General features: G+C 36.1%; 1 protein-coding gene across 4 annotated transcripts in view; it reads left to right on the forward strand.

Annotated features, from left to right (window-relative positions):
- Positions 1–26,672, forward strand: part of adarb1b (adenosine deaminase RNA specific B1b) — a 139,636-nt gene that overhangs the window by 59,225 nt on the left and 53,739 nt on the right. For 2 of the 4 annotated variants that reach the window (XM_043249216.1, XM_043249214.1), the window contains one exon: positions 11,963–12,077. The exons of the other annotated variants lie outside the window; for them this stretch is intronic. The gene's annotated coding sequence lies outside the window, so the exon portion shown is untranslated. The remainder of the gene's footprint in view (positions 1–11,962; positions 12,078–26,672) is intronic. 4 annotated transcript variants of the gene reach the window in all.

The raw sequence follows: 26,672 nt of genomic DNA on the forward strand, positions 1-26,672 counted from the left end.
GGTTCTGAGAGAGATCTCATCTCATCCGGATACATGTTTTTAATTGCTTTGTATATATTATTTTGCACAGCATTTCTCATTATTTTGATTGTCCTTTAGCACCAGCTAAAGATAGATTTCTTTTGTTGCCTGTTGCGCCTTCATTATAGTCTTGCTAACTTTAAAGGAAAAATTTGTATTTATATTTACATAAATATATGTAATTACTTAATAAATGTAATATTATAACAATTAGATACTAAGACTTTATGATGAAAACGGTATTTACTTAAAACATATTAAAATTAGTGCTGACAAACAGTTAATCACGATTAATCGCATTCAAAATAATAATTTTATATAAAAATAATTTAATATATAAAGATAACATATTTTTGTCAAATATATACATGCATGTGTTTGTATTTATATATACATGATACATATACACAGTGCACACACATATATTGTGCAATTAATTGTGATTAAAATGAAATTAATTAAAATTTATTGTAAATGTTTTTACTTAATAAATGAAAATACTGTATGTATATATGTATGTGTGTGTGTGTGTGTGTATATATATATATATATATATATATATATATATATATATATATATATATATATATATATATATATATATATATATATATATATATATATGTATATATATATATATGTATATATATGTATATATATGTATATGTATATATATGTATATATATATATATGTATATATATGTATATATATATATATGTATATGTATATATATATATATATATGTATATATATATATATATATATATATATATATATATATATATATATATATATATATATATATATAATTTATTTATTTATTTTTTTACCTAACAGCTACTTTTGAAGTCCTGAAATTCATTCTAAGATAAAATTATTTAATACTAAGTTATTTTTATTTATATACTTGCCTTTTTATGCATTTAGTAAAATGCTAGTTTTCTTTTTTACACTTTTTTTTTATCAACGGTTATGCTATACTTGCTAGTTGTGTAAAATGAATAACAGTTGGCTTATTTTTGTTGTTTTTTTGGCCCAATAGTTCTATTCACTGTAAGCATCATAAACCGTTTTAACAGTAAATTTTTCTGGGTACAAATAACAATTCGGTCTTCGAGCTCTGCATCAGATATGGCCCTCTCATAATTCTTTCCCTCAATAATATACGTAGTTATTTGCATGCATCCGGAGTGCGTAACCTTTCCGTAACCTCACATCTAGACTATTATAATAACTACAGATCTCGATCCCATCCAGATCAGTACATGAAATCACAGACGTCCAGTGTTAATAATTGTAGCTCAGACGTCGTTTAGCAAACTAATCCTGTTCGAATAGCTCCATTCTTTCTCTAATAGTATTCCTTTAAGCTGATTTCACATTGGTGTTTTATCTTATCTCTCTCGGAGAGCCACAGGAGAGCGTCCCAGAGGGCTGAGATCTGGAAATGTAGAGACAGGTTGATTTAATGTGTCTCATGCTGCCTTACAGAGACTGGGAATGGAAGACACTGTCACTATAGCTGAACATCATCATTTCTGTCTCAGTCGATCTGTCTTACCCTCCTCCTCTTTGCCGTGACTTTGGTTGGAGGTCTGAATGTTAGTGCGCAGAGCACATTAATACAACATTACCCTCTATGGATTAGAGGCTGCATGGTTGGAAAGACATTTATTTCCCCCCCCGACTCTCCCTTTTTGGATCAATGCAGGCAATTTTGAAAGTCTGCCACACGTCGCTGTAGAAAGCCAGCCAGCGCGCTGTTCTGTTTGATATGTTGTGTAGTTGTCCTCTTGTGGCAATTTCTCTGAACATAGAGTCGGTTGCCGAATGAGTCCCGAGGCGTCCGCTGTCGCTCGCTCATTCACAAGTAACAAGATGTCCTGTTTTGGAAACGAATAAGCGTTCGGGTAGTTTTGGGGGGCCACAGTGAGGCAAACCGTCTTGAGTTTGTAAATGTAGCAAAGTAATAAAGCAAATTGTTGCATTACAATTCAGGGCTCAACGGCAAGGATATAGCAACTGTGGAAGAGTTTGACTCAGATATTACTTTTATCAGTAAGAATGTGCGCAGTATTCCTTATTTTTCGAACAGGAAAACTGCAAAGTGTAACTTATAATAAGTTTTTTTTTTTTTTTATTATAGCAAATAACTTTTTAAATGCGTCATGTCATGCGCGCATGTTGCATGTTTTCTTTTTGAAAAATTACAAATAAAAAAACTGAAAGCAATGTTATTTTTCTTCATCATATTTTTCAGTATTTTTTCATTTTACAAAAAAACTTTAATGTTTCGAGACATAATATTGTAGCAAATGATCTATATGCACAGTGAATGTGCAATACATGCTTGTTGAATCTTTTCCTTATGAAAAAATGGAAAACTATTATTATTATTATTATTATTATTATTATTATTATTATTATTATTATTATTATTATGTATATTGTATGTGTATGAGTGTGTGTATATATACATATATATATATATATATATATATATATATATATATATATATATATATATATATATATATATATATATATATATATATATATATATATATATATATATATATATATATGTGTGTGTGTGTGTGTGTGTGTGTGTGTGTGTGTATATATATATATATATATATATATATATATATATATATATATATATATATATATATATGTGTGTGGGTGTATGTATATATATATATATATATATATATATATATATATATATATATATATATATATATATATATATATATATATATATATATATATATATATATGTATATGTTTTTTTTCTGTAAATGTTTAGTTTTAGCAGTATTTTTCACACAAGCAAGTAATTTAAGCTAGTAAGTATGTGTATGTTATGTATGTTTTGGGATATTTTCAAATGATGTTAAAATACAATTAGTGTTTGTTAGCAGTTGTGTATCAGTGTTGTCAGTAATTTTCATTATTCGGTACTTTTAACAATAGCTCATGAATAAATGTACATGCCATACGCATGCTTCTTGCATATTTTCTATTTGAATGATTCATAAAAAGGCTTTAGAACTGAATTCCTCTATCTTAAGATTGACAGTACGTCCTGTAGAAACTCTCTAGCCTCATTTATTGGCAGATGCCACTTTAACAGTTTATATCCAATGCAACCCGAAACCATACATTTCATTTTAAAATGTCTGAAAATGACCTAAAACACCTTGGGGACACTGTTATGTTGCAATCCAAGCATTTGACATCTGAGCTGCGTCAAACAGGGGCCCTCTGATGCAAAGGAAGTTGTTCAGATCGACGCGGCGAATCATACGCCTCAAAAGAACCTCACTGGAAAGGTAATCGCTGCTTCCCAGTGGTGCATGAATGGCTTTAAAGACGGGAAGGTGGAAGAGAAGCCTCTCATATGTCACAGAGCAGCGGGCCAGCCGCGAGGTGGGTGTCCTCCTCAAGAGGATGGGCGTCCTATAGAGACCCATCATGCTCTGCTCTTCAGTACACCACTTCATTTTCTGAATAAGGGCAGAAAGCAAGGACGAGCAAGGATAGTTCAGCCAAGCGCCGAGTTATTTGACAGAATGCAGCGCTCAGCAGGAAAGCCAAGGCAATCTGTTTCTCTGGGACCTCTGTCAGCCCAATATAGCACGGTTCCAGATTTTCAAATCTCTATATGAGGGACGCAAAGTGTATTCTTGATCTTTGCTTTTCGTTCTTTTATTTTCATGAGTCTAATGTAGGGATGGCTCGATACCATAAGATTTCGATACTAAAGAATGTCTCGGTATCGATACCATAGACGACAAATAATCAGTCTTAAAACCATTTGAACTGAAAAAAAGAAACAAAAACAACAATTTGATATATTTATATAAATTTATACACACACACACACACACACACACACACACACGCATAACAACATAAGTGGATGATAATCCTATATAGTATTTATTAATCTTGTGTGTTTAATGCATAAAGTAATAATAGCATACTAAATAGCCTTCATATATCATTTATAATTAATTATTGACCTACATTAATAAGTGCTGTAATACTGATAATGATTAACAGTCAAAGTAATATTCAAAATCGTTATTATTTGTAAATCTAAATCTCTCTCTCTCTCGTCTGCTTCATGTTAGCGGTCAGCGGTGTGGCAGAAACATTCAGTGCATATTATCGATACTATAATAATATAGCAAAACTGTAACATTTGATTATTTGAAATTCAAGCTCAAATATTATGTGAGCAAAACGACAGGTTCTAGCGTCGCATGCTTGAGCTTTCGTGTTTACTGCATTGCAGCTTATGCATGTATCAGTTGTTAATAAAATTACAGTTAAGTCTGAATTTATGAATAAAGCATCTTGCTGTTCTGCCGTCACATTCCCCCGTTTTACAGCTATCTGGGAAGCACTATTTGGGAATAGCAGCATACCGAATTGAGCAAAATTAAGATATCGTACTGTTTTAAAGATGATAGATAAAGCGTCCCTAGGATAATGCAACATTTATGATGCAGTTTTCACTCAGTGATATGGTCTTTTGAAATTCTGTTTGTGGGAACTAATCCATTTGCATTCATCTGCTGCGTTACAACTGAAAATTTGATACCGAAATCTTCGAGGCGATACACCGATTTTAAAGTGTGCTGCTGTTTAGTAAGAAGAAGCCCAGTGTTTTCCTCTGCGTTTCATTTGCATGATTTAAGTTGTGCCAGATGTACACAGTTTTCTTAAAAAAAAAATCTCCATGAAGATTTTATAGATGAAATCTCTTGCTTTGAAGAGTCCGGTGTTCTTTTAAAGCTAGATCATTAGCCTGTTTTTTCAAAGAAATCAAGGTTTTTCACTGAAAACAACTACATTTAACTTTAAAGTTACAGTACGTTCAAGTTAAAAGTTCACCCAAAAATGAATGGACATATTCAATTAACCAAATGCAGCACTAGATGGGTTTTGAGCGAACGTTACGTTACGTTGCGTTACAATATGTTACGCTACGTTACGCTTATACTATTATAACCCGTCAAAATTAAATTCTTTTATTATATACTCTTCATTCTAAACCCGATTTTCTGCTTCGAAATGTGTAGTCCATATTTTCATGTCCAAATTCTCTTAAGAATTTAAAATCTTTAAAAAAAACTTCCAGTTTTTACATTAATTGAACTAAGTAAAATACGTTTCAGACGTATTTTTCTGCCACAGCTATCATATTGACAAAGACAATTCAGGATATAGCACTTTTATAATAATGCTAATAATACATTTTATTTATAGGCGTCTTTCTAAACACTCAAGGACAAGCATCAAGTATCTTAGTTTTCAAAAGCTGGTAAATTCTGTTATATAGAAACGGTTGGACGTTTCTCAGCAGTTTTTATTTTGTACCGCGTAGAAGAAAACTATACACTTTAAGAATTAAATGAAGTGAAGTTGAAGACAGAAGTTTCAATTTTTGGGAGAAGTGTCTCTTTAATTCTGCATTTGCATGATTAAGTTGTGCCAGATGTGCGCCGCTGTCTTGCAACAATCTCCATGAAGATTTTATAGCAGAAATCTCTTGCTTTGAAGAGCCCAGTGTTCTCATATTAAACCAGGATGTTAGCACGCAAGTGTCTGTTTTTGTAAAAGAAATTGGGTTTCTTCTTTAAAAGCCAACCACATTTTAGGGATAGCTTACAGAAAAAAATGAAGGTCTTTTATCATTCATTCATTTTCATGTCCTTCCAAACTTGCTTTTCTGCTTAAAAAAGTCTATACTTTCGTTACATAAGTCCTCTGAAAACTTTGTGTGGTGAGCATTCAAAATCTTTACAATCTTGCCGTCCAGCTTTCACTCGCTTTAAACAATATAATGTATTTAAGAATACTGAAGACTGTAGGTGAATGAGTTTGATTCTGTTGCTATGACGAAGCTATCATATGACTACAGAAAACCTTGACTGCAGCGCACAAATCAAATTATATATTGCATACAGCGAGCTTTTTAAAGCTCGTTTTAGCATTTTTGGTACTCAGCAGATTTTGACTTTCGTTGTATAGCAAGGAGCGACCTTTTCTTCAGCATTTTCCCTTTTGTGCTCCATGGTTGAGCGAGTTCAGAACGATGTCAAACGACGATCTCCTTAATGCTGCTTTTGCGTGATTAAACTGTTTCAGATGTGCGCAGTTGTCTAGCAAAAACCTCCATTAAGATTTTATACCAAAAACAGCCTTTCTATGAGAAGCCCAGTGTCCTCGTATGAATCCAAAATGTTGCATACAGGTGTCTGTTTTGTCAATTGGGATTTTTTTCCCTGAAAAAAAAAGAGAGAGAAGTATCTCTTGCTCCAAATCTGCATGAAACGCAAAAGCACCATAACAGTTGTTATTCTAAATCTTCGAAAGATTCGTGCTAAATCTTCTGATGTTTGTTTTGATGAACTACAGATGAACTAATGTTTGAGTTAGTTTCTTACGGAAAGCTGTCGCATGACTCTAAACATAGCGCATAAGTCGTATGGACTACTTTTATGGAGCTTGTTTTGTCATTTCGGAGAACAAAAACATTTGGCTTTAAGTATATATTAGGAAAAAGCGGTTTTGCTCCACAGAACAAAGTCATGCAGGTTTGGCACGACATGGGGATGAGTAAACGATGAGCAAATTTCTTTTTCTGGACGAAACTACTATAAAAAAAATAGTGGAATCACGGCCTCTCCGAGCGCTCTGGTGTCCATGAAGGATGAGTGGAAATGCCTCTGGATTCTGTGCTGACTATCTGAAAGCTGGTGCTCTTTCATTCCGGTGTCAGCGAGTCGCTCAGTCCCGCTGAATCTCCTCAGACGTCCTTGCGTGTAATAAAGGATTAATAGTTTGAGTCATGGCCCCATCTGCCGCTCTGCAGCGCTCAAGACTGTTTATCCCGGCACGCCGTGACCTCGTGCTCTTTCACTGCAAGTACACACTTTCTGAGATGTTAGAGACTGCAGGGTGCGTTCCAGTCGCTCAATAATGGACTTCGCTGGGTATCTGGCCATCAGAAGTGCGATCCCGATTCATAGGGAGCGTTTAAAGTTCAGAGCAAAGTGCGTAGGGAACAAGTGTACACATAACACATCACAGGGAGTGGAGAGAGGGGAACTGTACACTACCTCTGTAGTATGCAGAATTTGGCTAAAATAAATGCTGAACCTCAAGCTGTTTTTCACAGGTATAAATCACAATATGATAACATAACAGCGAAGTAAGCAAATAAATCGAATCGTATTTATTTTCATATTAAATACACTGCATCGCTACATTTTAAAGTTTTTTAGTTATAGAATACTAAATTAATGACGATTTTATTAAATTAAATATGTTATAATGTTATTACGACATTTATTAAATAGTTAAGACGTCGCTACATTGAGGTTTTTGTTGTAAGCAGTGTATCATACAAATATTGTATCACATGTAATATTGAATATCATATATTATATTGTATTATATTCGAATTTCGCTTTGGCCAGCCGTGGTGGCCTAAATATTGTAGTGATGGGTGCTCGCGTTACCAATGACGTAATATTTTGATCACGTGCCACTTAATGTGCGCTTATCAGTACATCACATAAGAAAGATTAGTGGTAGATTTTATTAACAAAAGAAAGGTAAGAGTAATCAACAATTACTAAATGAACACCATAAATGAAATGGGAATAAGATGCATAAAATGCAAGTGATTATGTTGGATGTTGGTATGTCAGAGCTACATTATCTGGAAAGATAAACCGCTGCTACTCTGAAAGAAATAAGGCGAAGAACCTTATTATGCATCTAACAAATGCGGGAAGGTTATTTGTTATCAACTGCAATCAGCTGTATAATATCCTAACGTAAATTAGAAAAAAAATCAAATATCGGTAATGCACAACAATGCAAAGGTCTCTGGAAGAGGTTTGGTTAAGTGATAGTTACTTTGTGTGTCTTCAAGTGAGCGGTCCTGTGGCGGTGACTTCATCCACTGGTTGTGTTGGGAACAATGCAGTGGAGAAAGGAGAAGGAATCGGTTTCGACGGCCTTGAACACGAAGCGCTGGAGGATGCTGATCTCCTGGAGCACCAAAGGGTGCTCTGGAACACGCAGGAAGAAGTACCTTGAAGCGAAAGTTTGCTTAACCTTGTTGCAGATGTCTGTATGTCTTCTGCCTCTCTGGACTACAGACTTGGTCGATCCGCTTCGTCTCTCTAGGATAGAGACTCAGCATCTGTTGCTGTCTCTCTGTAACAGACCTGAGGTATTCTACTACAGTCCTTTCCTTGACAGGACTCAGAACTTGGATGATCCTTTTTATTACCTACCACGCAGGCCGGAAACTCGGAACATGGAGTGTCTTTTAGGAAGGCACCTTTATCTCTTTCCAATGAGGAGGAGATGGCAATCTGGCGCTACTCCATTTCCTTGCTGTGATTGGCTGTTTCCATCAGAGTAGGGGACACGGTGTGGCCCACCTTTCTTTCCTCCCGTGGAACTTATTAGCATAGTCCAAACATAAGGTTAGAAAAGTGTCACTAAAGTTTTAGTCATTTTTTCACTTACCAAACCACAACCAGAATACATTTGGCAATGTTATGAACACATTAATCATTAAACATGATGGAAGAAGACTGAACTGTCATGCGTGCATTAATTCGTCCATTAACAGCAGAGTTTGTGTAAGATGTTGCACTACACGTCGCTGTTACTGATACTACTTATTTCTCTGAAAAAAAAAAAAGTTGCATCATATTAAGGTTTGAGAACATAGTTACGAATAGAAAATTTTTGCATGGATCTCCATGATTTTATGGCCGTCACAGACTTAAACCTTAGGAGTCAGTCTGTTGGTGGGTGAAGGACAGAAACTGCATTTTGACCAATCAGAAGTCCTGGGCTTTTTACCGAAGGTCTTCTTCATGCCCTCTAAGAGGTATCTGGCTGTTTTCCTGGCATCTGATGGTGTTGGACAGTTTGCTTTTGTTAGTTCACTAAGACCCAATCAAAATGTAGCTAACCTTTGTCCACTATTGTGGTCAAACTGGGCCCTGGAATGAGCTGTCCCCTACATATTATAATTAACGAATATATTATATTATATATATTATATATAAACGAATGCTTAAATCTAAAACAATAATGCATTATTATTATGATTATTAAACAGACAAATTAAATTGGGTCATTATTGGGTTTATCACTACATTTAGTTTTTTTTTCAGAATGATATATTATACTGATTTAAATATAATGATGATAATGAGAAGAAGAAATATAAGGTAATATCATACAAATATTATAACTATTTTCATATCAAACATTGCAGTAGCCACTTATCACTAAATTGCAATATATAATTTATTTCTAATGAGTTATTTTATATTATTGTGTTATATTGTATTTAAAAGTTGCCCAAAAAAATCTAATTAGTAAGCAACACCTAATTACTTAAATATTGTCTGAATTTAACTTTAGCAGATATCTCCTGGTTAGTGTGTAGGGATGCTGCGAATCGTCCAGTGAGTGTTTCTTGCTGTGATCAGGATCTGTGTCTCATGGGGAGGATTGGATATCGTCCTGAAGCCTGCGGTGCATGTGCTGGTCATGCTATACCTCATGTAGGTCAGTCATAAGCTGTGAGAGGTGAGCGATGACTGCCGGTAAACTGCCTGCGCCATACGGTGCTTTGGTCAGATGAGCTATTTAATATGATCTGTGATTATGTATGAGATCTGCTCTGGAACAGTTGGTGGATTAAGCTTTGAGCGTTTGGTTGCATAGGGTCTGAAACATGAAGAGTCGGCATCAGAGAGAAGGACCATATTGAACCTAACAATTCGTCAGATGACATTGCATGATTGAACTCATTTGCTCAGTTTCATCATGCATTACCTTTTTTTAATGCGTCCATATATATTTTGATTTCTATTCTTGTTTCTGGTTAAGAAAAGAAATAAAAACCTTTCATCTCACTGTTCTATTTTTACATAATCTCACATATTTGACTTTTTTTTTTTAATTGCAATTAAAAAAAACATTTAATTGTGAAATATAAACTTTGAATTTTGAGAAACTCTATAAAATATAATAAAATATAAAATATAAACTCTAAGATGTGTGCCCAAGGTGAGAGATAACCTTGAAAATGTCAGAAAGAAGTATATTATATTACGATAGAAACAAACAAAATTTCGCCACATAAACAGAATTCATGGGAACTGTCAAAATTGTTAGAAAAAAAGTCACAATTTATTTTTTTTTAATTCAGTGGTAGAAAAAAAACTGAATTGCTAAATTGTTAGAATTGCACTTAGGAAAGAAACTCAGAATTGCGAGGAGAAAAAAAAACCCAGAATTGCGAATGTAAACTTTTAATTACGAGTTTATAAATTGATAATAATAATAGTAATAATAGATAAACACAGTTCTGAGGTGAAAAGTCAGAGTTATGAGAAACCCAACTACAAGAAAAACAAAGTCAGAATTGTGAGATGAATAAAGAAAGTTCCCTTTTTTATAAATTTTTTCTTTGTTGGAAACAATCTTTCATAGATTTCAATGCATCCCGAACACATTGCAGCAAAGTGCCCTGCAGATTCCTTTTCAGAATAAGCATGTATGGTAAATTGGTTAAGGACTTTGCAACCTGCCTGTCATTAATAGGTTAATCGGTTATGATTATCGTTTGTCGATTAATCGGTTTTAGCACAAATGCATTGCACGATGACGCGAAGATGTGCTCGAACAGTTAAAAGCTGTAGCGCGCAGTGCAGTGTCACGTCTTGTGTTGAAGTGAAGCAGGCATGATGTAATCGGTGTTGAAGTGTCTCTCTATAAATTAAGATTACATTCACTGCCAGCGCAGTTATTGTGTGTTAAAGTACATGACAACAAGCACTGTTCTTCCATCTCTCTCTCTGTATCAACCCAGATGACAAGAGCGTCTGTGTTTGCTGACTACACTGAGCTGAAATCTCTGTGTCAGGATGCAGAGGAAACTTATGCACTGGATTCAAATGTATGCATTGAGAATTCCGCAATATGCTATATTTTGTATTCGATTAAAATCATTTACGGTATTGAGATATTATAATAGTTTTTATTAATATTTTGATTTGTAGTGCTTTATAATTTAGATGAATATATAACTTTTAATATTTTTGCGTAGTTTTAATAAATGATTACAGTTTTAGTTTATTTTACTACGCCAAGTTGAACTAAATTAAATCGAGAAATATTGCATTGACACCTGGATTAGTTTTATTTAATGAAAAATGTTTAGTAGACATAACCCAACATTTATTTTTAGGAAAATACTAATACTTTTCAGGTTTCTTTTTTTATTGTATTTTGTTCATTATACTGTGTTATGATCATCACTCCAAATCGGTAGTCCACATTTACATTACTTAGTCCATGACAAAATCTACCCTAAATAAGTTTTATATCTTATCGTCCGTCATGGCAACTAGTTTTGTGACCCAGGTCATCAAAACCAGTCATTAGTTGAATAAATAAGCATATATGCGTGTTTTGTTAGGATAGGACAATATCAAATATCAAATCAAGAGAGCAAAAAATATAAATCACCTATAAATATGTCCAAATTAGCAATGCATATTAATAATCAAAGTTTTATATTTTCCATTCGAAATTGTACAAAATAGCTTCATGGTACATGATCTTTACTTAATAGCCTAATAGTTTTTGACATAAAAGAAAAATTTATAAATTTTACCCATACAATGTAGTTTTGGCTATTGCTACAAATATACCCCAGCGACTTAAGACTGGTCCAATGTCACATTTTATAAAAAAAAATATGTTAAATTAATACATACAGCATTGTACTCGAAGGCTTTGTTTGAAGTAGGAATTAAAATGTCAGACATTTGTTGAAATCATCCCCTCTGCTGCTCTTCTCAAACTTTCTTGCAGTTGACGTTACCCAGTATAAAAAAGACGAAGACGATGGTTGCCACCAGCTGTATGGCTGCCGAGGTTATTCAAAACATCTCATTTTGTGTTCATCAAAAGAAAGAAAATCTCACAGGTTTGGAATGAGTATTTCCTGTCAGAATTTGAATTTGTGGGTGAGCTGTCTCTTTAAGCATAAGTGAGATTCAGAGGGAAAGCAACCTGATGGTAAAAAATCTGCTACATCGACTTTCCTCAAATGGTATACAGAAGCTCTGAATTCTGTTTTATAATATCCTTTGGGTTTCACGGAAGAAAGAAAATGTGGGGGTCAGTAGATGGTGACTGTTAAGATTGTTGAGTCTAGAGCGAAGTTACTGGGTGGCTTTTCTCCACGAGGAGAGCGACGCCAAGCAAGGTCCTGCAAGGCGTACAAAAAGCTGTACTTCGGTTGCCAGCGGGATAAAATAAAGGTTTACCGAACTTGTGTTTATCCCAGTAATTTAGGGCAGAGAAAGCTTTGCAAGCGTCTTCATCGCCCTGCAGTTTCTCAGCGCTTAGCTCCACGAGGGGTTTATCCCTGATCAACCTCATTCCGCAGGAACTCCGTTAACCGGACTGACCCTCCAACTTTCAACATTTCCTTTTCATATCCGCTACTCAACACAATAACTGTCAAATGGCGAACAAACCCATGTAAGTTCTGGGCGTTTTCCAGACTTGAGACAAACACAGTCCGTATAATTGGCCCTTTTAATGGAGGCCGCAAAAAAGACATAAAAGAGCAGGAACGGAAGAACAAGCATGTCGAATCATTTTAATAGAAGATTATTTTCCTCAAGCCCATTTGCAAATGGTCTAACAGTCGAGCGATAGCAAATTGCTCATATTATTCTCCTGATTATCTCCAACAGTGTTTTCCTTTGTTCTGACTTCTTTTAATCTTGCCTGTTTCGGGCGGATAAAAGTCCGATCGGACTTGTGAAAGACGAGCACGGAGAGCGCCAACATGACACGGGCGACCGAGAGGAAACGCAAGCGTGGTTATGGATCGTGTTTCAGCATTAGTTTTCCAGAACGCCTGTTGTGGTTTTAAAAATGTGATTTATTGCAGACAGGACGAGCGCAAGTGGTAATTAATGATGGGGATGGAGGTGAGGAAGAGGGCAGGAAGTAGCCGCTGCTTTGAAGTGCTGCATTGCTTTTTTTTCAGGCTCTATGGTTATTCTAGTTATATAAATGCTGTTCGGACAAAATGCTTGAGGGAAAACGAACATTTTTGAAGGTGACTTGGTTAAATGAACAGCTAGTCGACTATTGTTGGTCGGATATTTTGCTCAAAAATAAAAAAAATTGCCATATACTTACCTTCATGTCAGTCTAAACCTTTATTTTAGAGCTAAACTATTTAGGGAATAAATAAATTAATTAATAGGTTTGTGTGTGTGTGTTTGTTTATTTTTATTATTTTTATATATATATATATATATATATATATATATATATGTATATGTGTGTATATGTATATGTGTATATATATTTGTGTGTGTATATATATGTATATGTGTGTGTGTATATATATATATACACACGTATGTATTATATATTATACACACACACGTATGTATGTTTGTATGTATGAATGTGTGTATATATAGTAAAAATGAAAGCTTTTCATTGTGCTTTGTTTTTGGTTTGCTTTTATTTGCCTAAATTAATAAATTAAATGCCATTTTTTAATAAAATGATAACAATAATAATCATTTACGTTAAATAAAAGTAAATATGTTACCATTGTAATAACACTGTAGAGTTAAAAACACATTTTTAACAAAAATAGTATGTAATTTTAATACAAACTGTACTGTTATCATGCTAATTAATGTCTTAATTGCTTCAAAACAATTGTGACAGTTTTCAAAAATCATCTTCCGTGTTCCTTTAATAAAAGACAGTCAGTCGTACATGCTTGAAATCAGGCCTTTTTGGGTTAACTGTCCCTTTAAAGAAGACCTTTATAATTAGTTTGATTAGACTCATTTCTTAGGAGGCCTTAAATGGTATTTATGTTTTTATTTATTTAATTACTCATGCTTTCATAAAAAGTCACATAAACTGTGAAGGAATGGAATACTTTTTGAAAGTGTTCTCTTTAGAAGTGGAAGTTGATTTTGATTTAGCACGCACACTAATTAAAGCATGCTAATTGAAGCTCTACTTCTAACTTTATCACAACAACAACAAACTTGGAACTAATTTAAAGATCGGGGAACATCACTAATCAGCTAGTTGCTTGTTGAATCGCTGGTTTACGATCCTAACTCATCCCAAACAAACGCTCTCACTGGCCAGAGTCTGGAAATTTGTCCTTGTGCCAACCTGTTGGGCAGTATCTATTAATATGCCGGCCGTGGTTCCACACTAGTTTTCATTCAGGTCCCTGTGACAGAGTGAAAACACCCTGCGGATGCCCTGTCCTCCAGTGTCCTTCCGTTAACTTGCCCTTTATACAACCTGGACATGAGAGCAGCATTCCTGACCTCGAGATATGATTGGAATGGTAATATACTCGAGATCAAATTAAGGCAGAGTCTGTCTTAGAAGGCCACAACAAGCGTCTATGGCACACAAGTTGATTTTTATCACTATTCAGACTCGATTAGTTGTCCAAATGGCATTTACTTATGTAGAATAAAATAAAATTGCATATACATATGTTTATGTACATAGATATATGTATGTTTATAGGTATATGTATGTATGTGTGTGTGTTTGTGTATGTGTGTGTGTGTGTGTGTGTGTGTGTGTGTGTGTGTGTGTGTATGTATGTATGTATGTATGTATGTATGTATATATATGTATATGTATATATGTATGTGTGTGTGTATATGTATGTGTGTATATATATATGTATGTGTGTATGTGTATATGTGTATATATGTATATGTGTATATATATATATATATATATATATATATATATATATATATATATATATATATATATATATATATATATATGTATGTATGTATGTGTGTATGTGTATGTATATATGTATATGTATGTATGTACAGTATTTATGTATGTTTATTTGTTTTCTTTTTTAGATTTTTTCAATCTAAAGTATCTGGTATCTATTTGAATAGAGCATTCTGCGATCTTTGATTAGATTTGCTGCAGTGCCGAATTTCCAGCATCATTTCGGTCTTCAGTGTCACACGATCTTTCAGAAATCGTTTCAACGTGCCGATTCAGGATGAGATTCCAGCAGTCCTTGCTGTATTATTTTAAAACCGTCGTTTTGCCCTTAAAGTCGTCTTCGAAACGCAGGTTTACCACATACTTCAACGCATTCTCAGCCCGCTCGCGCGCGCCTGTGCTCCGGGAGGCGTCTGAAATAGCATCATTTTTGTTTTTAATAAACGTCACCTCCCACACGCAGAGCTAATAACAGAACGGCAACAGCTCATTAAAACCGCAGTGCCATTTACACTTCAGATTTTTTATTTTTTTTTTCGTGCTGTACCATATGCTAATATTTTAGTCAATTCTCATTCTGGAAGCACTAAGCATAAACACACTATATCACTGTGAGATGAGGTCGTGATAGCAGGTGCAGTGAGACAGCTGAATCTGAGGGAAGGCACCCCTCTGCTGTGTTTGGATGAAATAGAAGGAGGTCTGGGAGGTCCTTCCTCAGCTCTTTGTGTTCACAGTGCTGAGTGAGTCTGCCTCAGCATCCAGACTCTCATCATGTTTTGGTGCACTGCTGCATCTTGTTTCACTGAGCTCACGGACTGTTTACTGTAGTAAAATCAGTTCAGGGGCATATTTGTCTGCAATTCCAGTTTTATTGCCTTTTATCTCACCTTTGCTTTTACATTTCATCTCACTTTGCATTTCTTTATTTTCTTTTTTACTTCATTCCCTATTACCTTCCATTTGCCTTTCATTTCATTTTACCTTTACTTTCATTTCTTAACCTTTTCCTTTTGCCTTTTCTTTCCATTTTCATGTCATCTTTAATTTCATCCCCCTTTTCAGTTTCCTCTTTCCCACAGTTTTTCTCTTTTCATTTCCTTACCATTTTCTGTCTTTGTTTTCTTTTTCTTTTTGCATTTTACATGTCCCTTTTCTTTTATTTTCATCTTCACTTTTTACACAAAGCCTTTTTTTTTTATTTTGTTAATTTTGCTCTCATTTACTTCTCATTTAATTATTTTTTCATTTCTTTTTTTCATTTCTTTTCACCCATCCTTTTAATTTTTTTTTTCTTTTTTTTCCTTTTTCCCCATTTCCTTTTGCTTTGTCTTTCAATTCCCTTTTTATTTCTATTGTAATTTGATCATTTACTCCTTCTTTTATGTTTTAATTTATTTTATTTTATTTTTCTTTTTCTTTTTCTGTAATTTCCATAATTACCTGTCCCAATTTACCTTTCCTTTTCACTTCATCTTTTCTATTCTTAATATATATATATTATTTTATTTTATTTATTTATTTTCATTTTAAATTTTTTTATTTCCTTTTTTTTTGCTATTTCATAATTACTTTCTTAACCCAGACCCCCACCCCACCCCACACACACACACACACACATTACTTTTCTTTCTTTTTCTGTTTTTCTCTATTTCGAATTCATTAATTACCAGTTAATTTGTCCCTTTTTACATTCTTTGTTTTACTCATTCATTTAAACGTTAGCGTTCCTTTGTCTTTTTCCCCTTTCCTTCCCTCTCCTCTGGTTTTCTTCCTGTCCTGTTGTGTGTGTGTGTGTGTGTGTGTGTGTGTGTGTTTGGCTCCTGCAGGAGTAAATTGCGGTGCTGTTGTGGAGAGCAGGTGAGCAGAGAGCAGTGCTGGAGGCTTTGGCCTCTGAGCTCCCCATTAAAAGGATCAGACAGTTGTGCACTACACCACACTTCTCAAACTACCACGGCTCGCGCGGGCCAAAGGCACCGGTGACCAGTACACAAGAGGAACGTGACCTCAGCCTCTATTCATGTCAAATAATGGCCTTAACAAGCTATTCTTATCTCTCTCTCTCTCTTCCGTTGTTTGTGTCCTCACAATTGTCTTTTGCTCCTAGCCATCCGCTGTAACGTGCCGAATGGAGAAGCGCCAAGAATATTATATTGCGTTGATATCAGGGTTCCTACCTGTGCTTTCCTGACTTCGGAGAGCCGCGTGATCCCTCAAACCGTATTTCAGGAGTACACATCACCCAGCTCCTTTTAACAATTGATATGCTCGTATTGATAACTCGGAGGTCTGGCTTCGCTGAAACGAACCCCTCTGAGGTTACATCTACAGCTTTCTGTTTGGTTTCTCAAACAGATCACATTATTTATCAGTCGGATTCAGAGGTTTTTCACTTGTTTACACTTCGCTTGCAAAATAACGCACAGACAAAAATGTAAGTTATTCGCTGAGGCCCAAATCAGTCGGACTCGGGAGCAGATCATTGGCTGATTTTGTGAAATGGACATTCATCAATCAGATGTAACCGCTTTTTACGAATTCTTACTGAAAAAAGACTTTGGTCTGTATCGTTTGAGCTCATATACAGTTTTATGTTTATTTAATAAAAGCATATTATGTGTGTTCATTTTATTTGATTACATTATTTTATTTTATTAATAAAAAATAGCAAAATTGAAATACAGTAACATTATGTTATCATAAGAATCATAGTATTATTGCAATTTAAAATGTGTATCATTTCAAATGAAAAAAAAAAATAATATATATATATATATATATATATATATATATATATATATATATATATATATATATATATATTGAATTGTAATTTGCACTAATAATTTTTTACTGTCATATTTGATGATTCATCAACGGTGAATAAACATTTATTTAGTTTTTAAGTACTTCTGACACTAAACTTATGCCGATGTAGTGTAAATGCGTGTGATTTATACGGTTTCTGTTTTTTAATAGAAAAAAATCTTAATTTTAATGAATTTAAATTAAACAAAGCACCAGTTTGACCTTCATTAAATGGAAAAAAAAACGTATAGCTATTCAACAAAAACCATTTAGTGGAAGAATGTCATATGGACTTTATAAAACGGATTGATTCGTGAAATAAGTCAACACATGTACCGCCAAGCAATGTTTAAGACTAACCACGAGGCCTCTGCTCCGACCCTTTTTTGTTTTTAACCAGTGTAACATTTAGAAATATTCCTCCTGTTCTCCGGATTTTAAACAATACAAAAAGTCATTTCCAAGCCTCACGGTTTTTTCTCTCAAGCCTGTCGTTTTCAGTTCTCGAGTGACTTGCCGGTAGATCGCTCATTCATCCTGGCCTTCTCGGGGATGTGGGAGCTTTTTGCAAGTTCAGCGAAGTGGGAATTTCACAGCAGTGCTTAAAGGAAAAAAAAAACGTTGATGAATGATGCCCTGGGATCCCTGAGGGAAAATATCCATATGTATTAATGAGTGTGAGTGTCTGTCTCTCAGGCAGGAGGTACTAATGACCTGTCTCAGCTGATCGTCAGGACGGAAGTCTCGTCTTTATCTTCATTGGAATTCAACACGTAACAGTACTTTTCTTCGTAACCCGTGGAAAAAATCAATTTCAACCCAGTCTTTGTTTTATAATCAAGCTGGCTATGTCCTTTAGAGGGCAAATTGAATGTAATGAAATGTCAGGGTGGTCAGAGACGAAGTCCCAGTGGCGCTGTAGTGCAACCGAGACCTGGCATTTGGGTAAATACTACCTTCCTGTGTGTTAGGATCACGGACATGCATAGGTATTTTAGTATCTTATGATTCAGTTTATAAACAGGCTTGATTTGAAATGGATCCAAGGAAAGGACGCTTTCTGATACGCCGAAGCAGAATGGCAGCTTTGTTTTTTTGGTTTTTTATCAAACTCTTGGCATTTCTGCTGTGCTACCGCGGTGAGGAATATGTCTGCGTGTGATTTATTGTGTGATATTTGAAATCATAGCCCACTGATCGGCCCTGTTGCACGCCGTCTGGAAGATGGTTCAGCGCTATCTGATCGGAGTAGTAGTGTCAGATATTGTTGTGTTTTTGAGTTTTGTTTTTCCTCCGGGGAAAAGGCCACAGCCATTGGTTTGTTGCAAAGACGGAATCTATATGCTCTGATAAAGGGGGCAGTGTGTCAGTTGATCAAATAGTCCTTGAGTAAAGGCATTTTGAAGACTGTGCTGATCTTTCTTTTCCAATAATTTGAAAATTGAAGCCTTCAGATGTCAATAAAAGATGCAAAACACCAATGAAGTTGTTCGTATGACTCATTAAGTCAAGATTTTGATTGTTTTGATGAGTCACTGACCATTTTTATGATATTTTTGATGTTTTTTTAAGTATTTAAAATCTCCTGTACACTCTTTTTTTTGATTGCATGAAAGCAGTCTTTAAAAATGACCACATTTATGTTCCACCGATGTAAGCCTGTGAATAAGTCGTTTTTGTTAAGCTTCATGTTGTGTTCGCCTTTTTGACCCAGACAGAATTGTTTTTCTCCTTAAAAAATAAATAAATAAAAAGATGGTAGTTAGTGTTATTACATTGGACTAAAACTTACTTTATTTTTGGAACTGATTGATGGTAGGCTTGATTGATCTCAGCTTACGCACCTCAGCTTTTGAGTGAACATTGCCAAAATTAACCACAAATAATGCTATTTTTCTCTCAAAACTGAGGTGCATAAGCTTACTTCAATAAGGTCTTCAATCAATCAGTTCCAAAAAGAAATTCAAAACCCATGCTAATTAAACGAAAATGGCTTAATAAAAAGGTTGAATCCAATATTTGCTGATAATATAGCATAATGTTTGATTTACAAGCAGTATTTAAAAGGCCAGTCATTTTTGACCCAGGAACATCAAATTAGGTATTTCCTCTGATGTCGGGACCCGACTTTCCTCTTCAATTGTCATTTGAGCGCATTACATTTAGCGTACTTTGTCTTTTAACACGAGCAGAGTAACCTCTCGTAATAGTCTCTCATTATTTTTTCTTACTGAGGTGAAACCAGAGCGTGTTTCCATTTCACAGGAGCTTCGTTTGTCATTGAGGGCCATTGAGAAATCTACCCACAATGCCTTGTGGCCCATCAGTGGATGCCGCTGGGGCTCCAAATTACCTCGTCACAGCTGCTGCTGTTCTGCATGGTTGACCCCACGGAAAGGCTCTGACTGAATTGATTAGAGCCTCGAGCTGAAGTGATGATGTGTTTAAAGAGAGATGATAGAAAATGTCATCGTAATGGATTATGCTGCCAATCCATTGGTGATGCCTTGAATGTAAAATATGAACACTGAATATTGATTTTCAGGAGTAGCAAAGCATGTCGTTTGTTTCTGTGAATTTGGGTTACATGACTAAATCACTTTGTGAAGTTGGCTATGAGTATTGCTGGCTTGGACTTATTACATTTTCTCTGGATCTATGGTTGCTGATCGCAAATTTGCTATTTAAGTGTTAATGTCAGGAAGAATTAATTGGCGTTCAGCTAGAGGAGCAAAGTTTGTAAATACAAATTTTGAATATTTACTTGACAAAGACTTAAGTGCACTAAGACTAAAGACTTAGAAAGTTTTAAAAAGCTTAAAAGGTTACTTTACCTTAAAATTAAAATTTTGGCATTGGCCATGTCGTTCCAAAACGCGTAAATTAATTTTTTCGTCTTTGTAACACAATTTACGATCTATGTATGCTCTTTTGCGTTAGCCGCGACACTAGGATGCACTGTTTTCATTCAAATCAAAGCGCATACAGTTTTCAAAATGGAGACGAATTATTGAATAAAGTCATTACTGTTATTTTCTTTGCGTACAAAGTGTTGCTTTATATAACTCAGATTGAACCACTGATGGAAGATGGACTATTCTAATGATGTCTTTCATACTTTTCTGGACCTTTTTCCGGTCACAAGCATCACTGTTTTCATCCAAGATATCTTAAATTATGTTCGGAAGACGAAAAAAGCTTTTATGGGTTTGTAACATCATTCATTTTGGGGTGACCCTTTAGCAGCCTTGCCGATTCAATTCCCAGAATGCATTATAATTGATGAATGTATTGTAGTTTAAATACCTGTGGGTGTGGCAAAATAATGTTACATTCTAAATTCCATTTCACCTTCTTATGGATCTGCTAAAAGTCCGAATAGTGAATTAAATTCTTCCAGTTCTTAAATCCTGAATACCCGGTTTTGCCTCTTGACTGCTTCAAGCCCCGAACATATCCTTGACAATTTTAAAATGCCATGAATGAATCCTGGTACCCCGAGTCCTCTGATTGTACAGTCATGTACTCTTATGCACAGTTTTGTTACATAACCTCATCCCGTTGGCTCACTGCAGCAGTTTTTTTTCAGCAGTTGCTGCTGAAAATTAGAATTAAAAGAAAGTGCTCCTTGCCTTCTGACGTCTCAATGAGCTTGTAAATATTTCAGAGAGGCTCAGAGAGCAAGAGCGGCATGTAATGAAAGAGTTGTGTAAAACATGAATATGGGACTTTATATATTTAATGACAGCTCGAGGGTGCAGGAGAACAGCGACAAGCTGCAGTGCAGTCGGCGAACACCAAAACCCTCACTGCAACGCACACTCAAGAAAATAAACAACCCTGTAGAAAATAAATGTTGGCACAGTGCAAACACAAACAGGCCTTTTCTTTCATGCGCTTTTGTATGATCACCTGCTCCCTCAAAAGATCATCTGAAGGTTGCGTTTGATTGGGGCGATGGTCGTTGTATGCTAATTGATTGATCTGATTTAGATAGGTCCTCCGAAGCAATTTACCACCTCCAGCTCTTTTTTTTATTTTCCTTCCTCGGGGGTTTTTGTGTCACTAAATTGCAGGTGGGGTTAATGAGGTTTTCTCTGAACATAATTCCTGTGTAATGATATACAGCAGATTGGATGAACCCTTTGTGGTTATCAGTCTTTCTGTCAGACGAACAGTTGCCGGGGTTTGGCTGGTGTGTGCCTGGCTTGCTACGTCTGGGGCTGTCTAGATGGCCAGATGTTGTATAGTGTTGGGATAGAGACAGATAAGAGTGCAGCCTGATGTTGATGTTGGATGGAGGAAACTCGTCTTATCGCTCTGAGCTCAAGATTGAAGCAGACGGGACGGAGAACACGATCTCATACCATAATCGCAGACTTGTCCCTGCCCCCATGATGTTATTCAGGAATTATGAGCCTTTACTTCCATATTCAACGGAAATGGCTGTGTTTGCTTTGGAGTATGCCCACTGATTGGAAAGATGGATCCTGGGCAGACTGGTGGCCAGCTTTAAACTCTACGCCCTCCTCTACAGACGGCAGGCGTCAGTATTCAGAGGTTTCCTTCCTGTTTCTCTTTACTGTACCCTTGTATATGCAATATTGAAAGATCTTGCTTTACTTTGAGATTTAACCTCAGGCTTTAGTTTTAGGCGTTAAAAGTATTTTTATTACTAGGATTGCATTTATTTAGATGCAGAACTTCTTTATGACCACATTAAACAGGAGTCTTTTCAGGCGCATATTTCAGCTGCACAAGCCAAACAAGCATGCTGTAGCCTGTATCTGTGAATATTAAAGTGACAATGAAACTACGAGCTTGTCAGATTCACAACACAATCAGCAGCGGCAGCTCTTAAAGTAATAGCAGCCAAATAACCTAATAACCCAGCTGCAGTGATGTCTTTTTATCAGAGTAAAAGACAAAAGGAAATGAAGACCTTTTGTAGTTTTAAGGATTCATCTGTGTTTCATTTACAATTTAGTGTTTGATAACTTTTTTTGTTTCTGTAGATTTTATAATTGCTGAAGGGCACAGGTGAAAATGACATTTATTATAATGGGTTTATGTGAGGACTGTTTTAAAATTTACTTAATTACTGTATTTTCAGATCATTCTGTATGAAGTTCTACTTTAAAGTCAATTATTAGAGTTGCTGATATTTTCTGGGCAGATTTTATTTTACAAAGCTATCTCCTCATTTACCCTGATATTATTCCATACCTGCATTAAACTTCATATCACATGAAGAAGAACAGCATGACAATTGAGTTTTGTGACACATGTGTGCTTTAAAGTTTGAGAGTGAATATAAATTTTAATTTCGATTTTTCACATCATACATAGTATCATCTTGATTCAGATGATTTTTGTCCTTTTTTGGAACTTAACGGTTTTGAAATCTGTCGACTCGTAATACAGATCAAATCTGCTGGAACTTTATTCGGCATGCCTACTTTTGTGATTCACAGAAGAAAGAGAGTTATACAGGTTAACAATGACAAAAGGGTGAGTAAATGATGACAGTTTTCATTTTTGGCTGATTCATCCCTCAGATCCCCCCTCCAGTGTGAGATCCCTCTACTCTTTCAGTCTCTTTTAGACACTCCTGGCCTACTTAAATACAACTGCGGTAACACAAGCTGGAGTACCTCAGGAGATCCTGCGTGGGAAAAAACTCAGGGGCATTGTTCCGCTGCTCTGACAAGAGCGGTCAAGAGTGTTGTGAAAGATCTTATCCTCAGAGGTGTAACTGGTCTGGATTGTCACAGGTTGGTGCTGGACCTCAGTAATCGCTGGGTTTCGGTTTCTGCCAAAGAGCAGAACTCCTAGCTCAATAGAAACAGGTTTAGTCTTATTGATGAATTTACAGAGCTGGCTTTGTTAGAGCTTGAGTGTTTGTGTGTGTGGGGGTTATGGTACTTTCCTCGTTTTTCCTGGCCTGGGAGACTTTTTTTGTTGGGTACAAGCTGCGCTTCGTCAACGTAGTTTTTCACAGTACAAGACCACCCTCCAAGGCTTAGGAAAAGTCTACACCGCAGAAGCATATTTGATAGATCGGCCTTTCGGTTTTAAGGGTTTGCTCACTCCCTGAAGGCCTAATCAGTGCCCAGGTGGCAAAGTTGGGTACCCGCCCTTGGCCTCAGAACTGCAGATGTCACCCGGTAGGTTCCATGAGCTCCAGCTGTGCCGGCCAGCTGGTTTCTGCACACTATCCTTGCTTCTCCCTAGAGAGTTGACCCAAATAGCAAGCCCCAGGGAATACTAAAACGCACCGCAAACAAACAACCCCAATCTGTCAAGTGCAAGTAAAGAGGGGAGGCGCAAGAATGGATCTGGATTTTTAGGTCTCGGGAAGGAGATTAAACACGGCCTTGCACGTCATTTCACACCAAGACCTATTCCTCAGCTTCGCTCTAGTTATCGCAACCTTTCTTCTCCAGGTCCTGTGGGTGATGACCGTTTTGATTCAGGCCATGCGGTAAACCTTTGAGATTGTCTCCACGTCTTAGTAGAAACCAGGGAATGTTTTTTTTCCAAAGGAGAAACAGTGGAGCATTATTCTCGTGCCCAATGTACAGTCGGACTATTGCGACCCCTTGCCAAGAACTCACACAGTGACCAGCAATGGCCAAAAAAAAGGTCTGGGGTTTTTTTTCACTGTCTTGTTCTAACAGGACTAGAACATCTTATCCTACTCTGGAGCCAGTGAGTCTGCAACAGAGCTGTTGTTGTGTTAGACCACTTGCACTTAGACTTGTGTTAATGACTTTTGCTAATGGGCCGAAGCTTCCAATCCCTTGAGGTGTAACTGGAGAATAAGAGAAGGTCATACGTCTGTAAATGGTATTGGTTTTCTCCTTCACTTATTAGCACACACGAGCAATATCCTACAAGTTTACTACGTCCCACGATACCTGCACTCTTCACCACGGGAGCCGATGTTGTTGATATTACATAGGAGGTAGATGGCAAGGTACACTTTGACTGATGCACTTTTGCAATGTTTGCGCCTTGCTTGTTTACGCTGCGTTGACTTGAGGTAACTATACCAACCAGGATATTAGCCAGGCATCTTTAAATAAATGCAATATCCTACTGACTGTGCTGTCGGAAGTTCACACTTGGGGCAGCAGCAGTAATTTTCCCCTCATGTCTTTTTCACCGTCTAATGGGTCTATATTTCCTGCCTTGCTCTGCCAGCGGAGCTGCTGTGAGAAGGGGTAAGGGGAGGGGTGAAACAGCCTGGTGGTACACTGCAGCAGAGATGCTTATGCTCTCTCTACGTCATCTTCATGAGGAACTACAGACTTGATTCCCGGCGGGAAAATAGCCTGTCTGCATCTCCCGCCCTCTCATTCTCTATCACTCTCTCTGGCCATTCTTCATCCTAGCAGGTTCTGTCGCCCGGAGGAAGGCCTCCGAGTCTGGTGATGACTGACAGCGAGAATGCCTCTGTTCTTCTCTGCGTTCCATGTGCACTCTACTGTACCATCTTCTTGGCAGCCTTCACCACCATCTAATCTCTGGTACATACAGTGGAAGTTCCCTTCTGTATGTTTCATTGAGTCTGAGCGCTTGCGCCACCTTTAGGAAGAAGGTGGGAGTGACCCTGAGGTCACCTTAAGATGCAGCAAAATAATAATCATTAGTATTATCATTATTACTATTATTATTACAGTAAATTTTAGATTTTGAAATTAAAACGTAGTACAGTATACTAGCATATCTTTTAAATTCTGCAGTGCGTAAAACACAGAAAAGGAGGAGGATCACAGGATGCAGTCATAAAAATGTAATTTTACTGTATAAATTTGCCAAATTTTGGATAAATAAATCACAAGTACGTCGGTACACTTAAGGCAAAACACAATATGTGACCCTGGAACATAAAACCTTAAGCCTCTGGGCTATATTTGCAGCCATAGCCAAGTGTATAGTTCTTTCTTTCTCATTGTATAGATTTTTCTTTTATGCCAAAAATGATTAAGATTTTAGGTAAAGAGCATGTTCCATGAATATATTAAGTGCATGTCCAACCGTTAATATATATTAAAAAGTAATTTCTGATTAGTAATATTCATTGCTAAAAAACTTAATTTGGACACCCTCGGATTCCAGATTTTCAAATAGTTGTATCTCGGCCAAACATTGCCCTATCCTAACAAACCATACGTCAATGGAAAGCTTATTGTAAATAAACTGCGACAGGGATATATTACTTAATGTAATGATAGTACTACTGCCAATAATAAGATTGTCAGCACATTATTTTTAAGAAATATTTAATTGCCTATATACCAGAAAAATGTAAATACACAACACAGTGTTTCTGAAAAATATATTATACAAATATATAAAATAATTACCTTATGCTTTATTCATTGTTACAACTGACTAATTTTCTCTCTACACTGCACAGATCCTCAGCAGCAGAGACAATCACTGTAATTAGTTTTAAAAATAGACACCTTAATTACTTAAGAGGTATTATTAAACATGAACTCAGGTACTAACATGTATCAAACTGTGGGTTGCAAAGCTTGCGGTTCTTGTTTTATGGGAACTGTTTCAACCCCGACTGATTTCTCACCTAAGCTGTCTGTTGTTGGCAGGGATTCCTCATTCCTTTATCTGTATTTTTTCCTCCTCTCTTAGAGAACTCTCTGTTCTGTCTGGATGTGTGATTTATGTATTCTTTTATTGAATTCCTCCTCTTTGTTTGAACTGAATATGGCAACGGTATTTAGCGTTTCTCTCAGTTTCATTGGCAGCATTAAAACCGGTCTCATCTGGTCTGCTTTGATCTCGAGACAGTCAAACGCTACGGAAGACAATACGTTTTATGAAACCACTTAGCACGTGCCATGCTCGAAAATGAGAAGGCTCGTGATTGGCTGGGATTACCTGCGAAAAATGCGTGCCAAAAACGTAACGGAGC

Source organism: Puntigrus tetrazona, chromosome 9, assembly GCF_018831695.1.
Source record: "Puntigrus tetrazona isolate hp1 chromosome 9, ASM1883169v1, whole genome shotgun sequence".
In the NCBI taxonomy this organism is placed as follows: domain Eukaryota; kingdom Metazoa; phylum Chordata; class Actinopteri; order Cypriniformes; family Cyprinidae; genus Puntigrus; species Puntigrus tetrazona.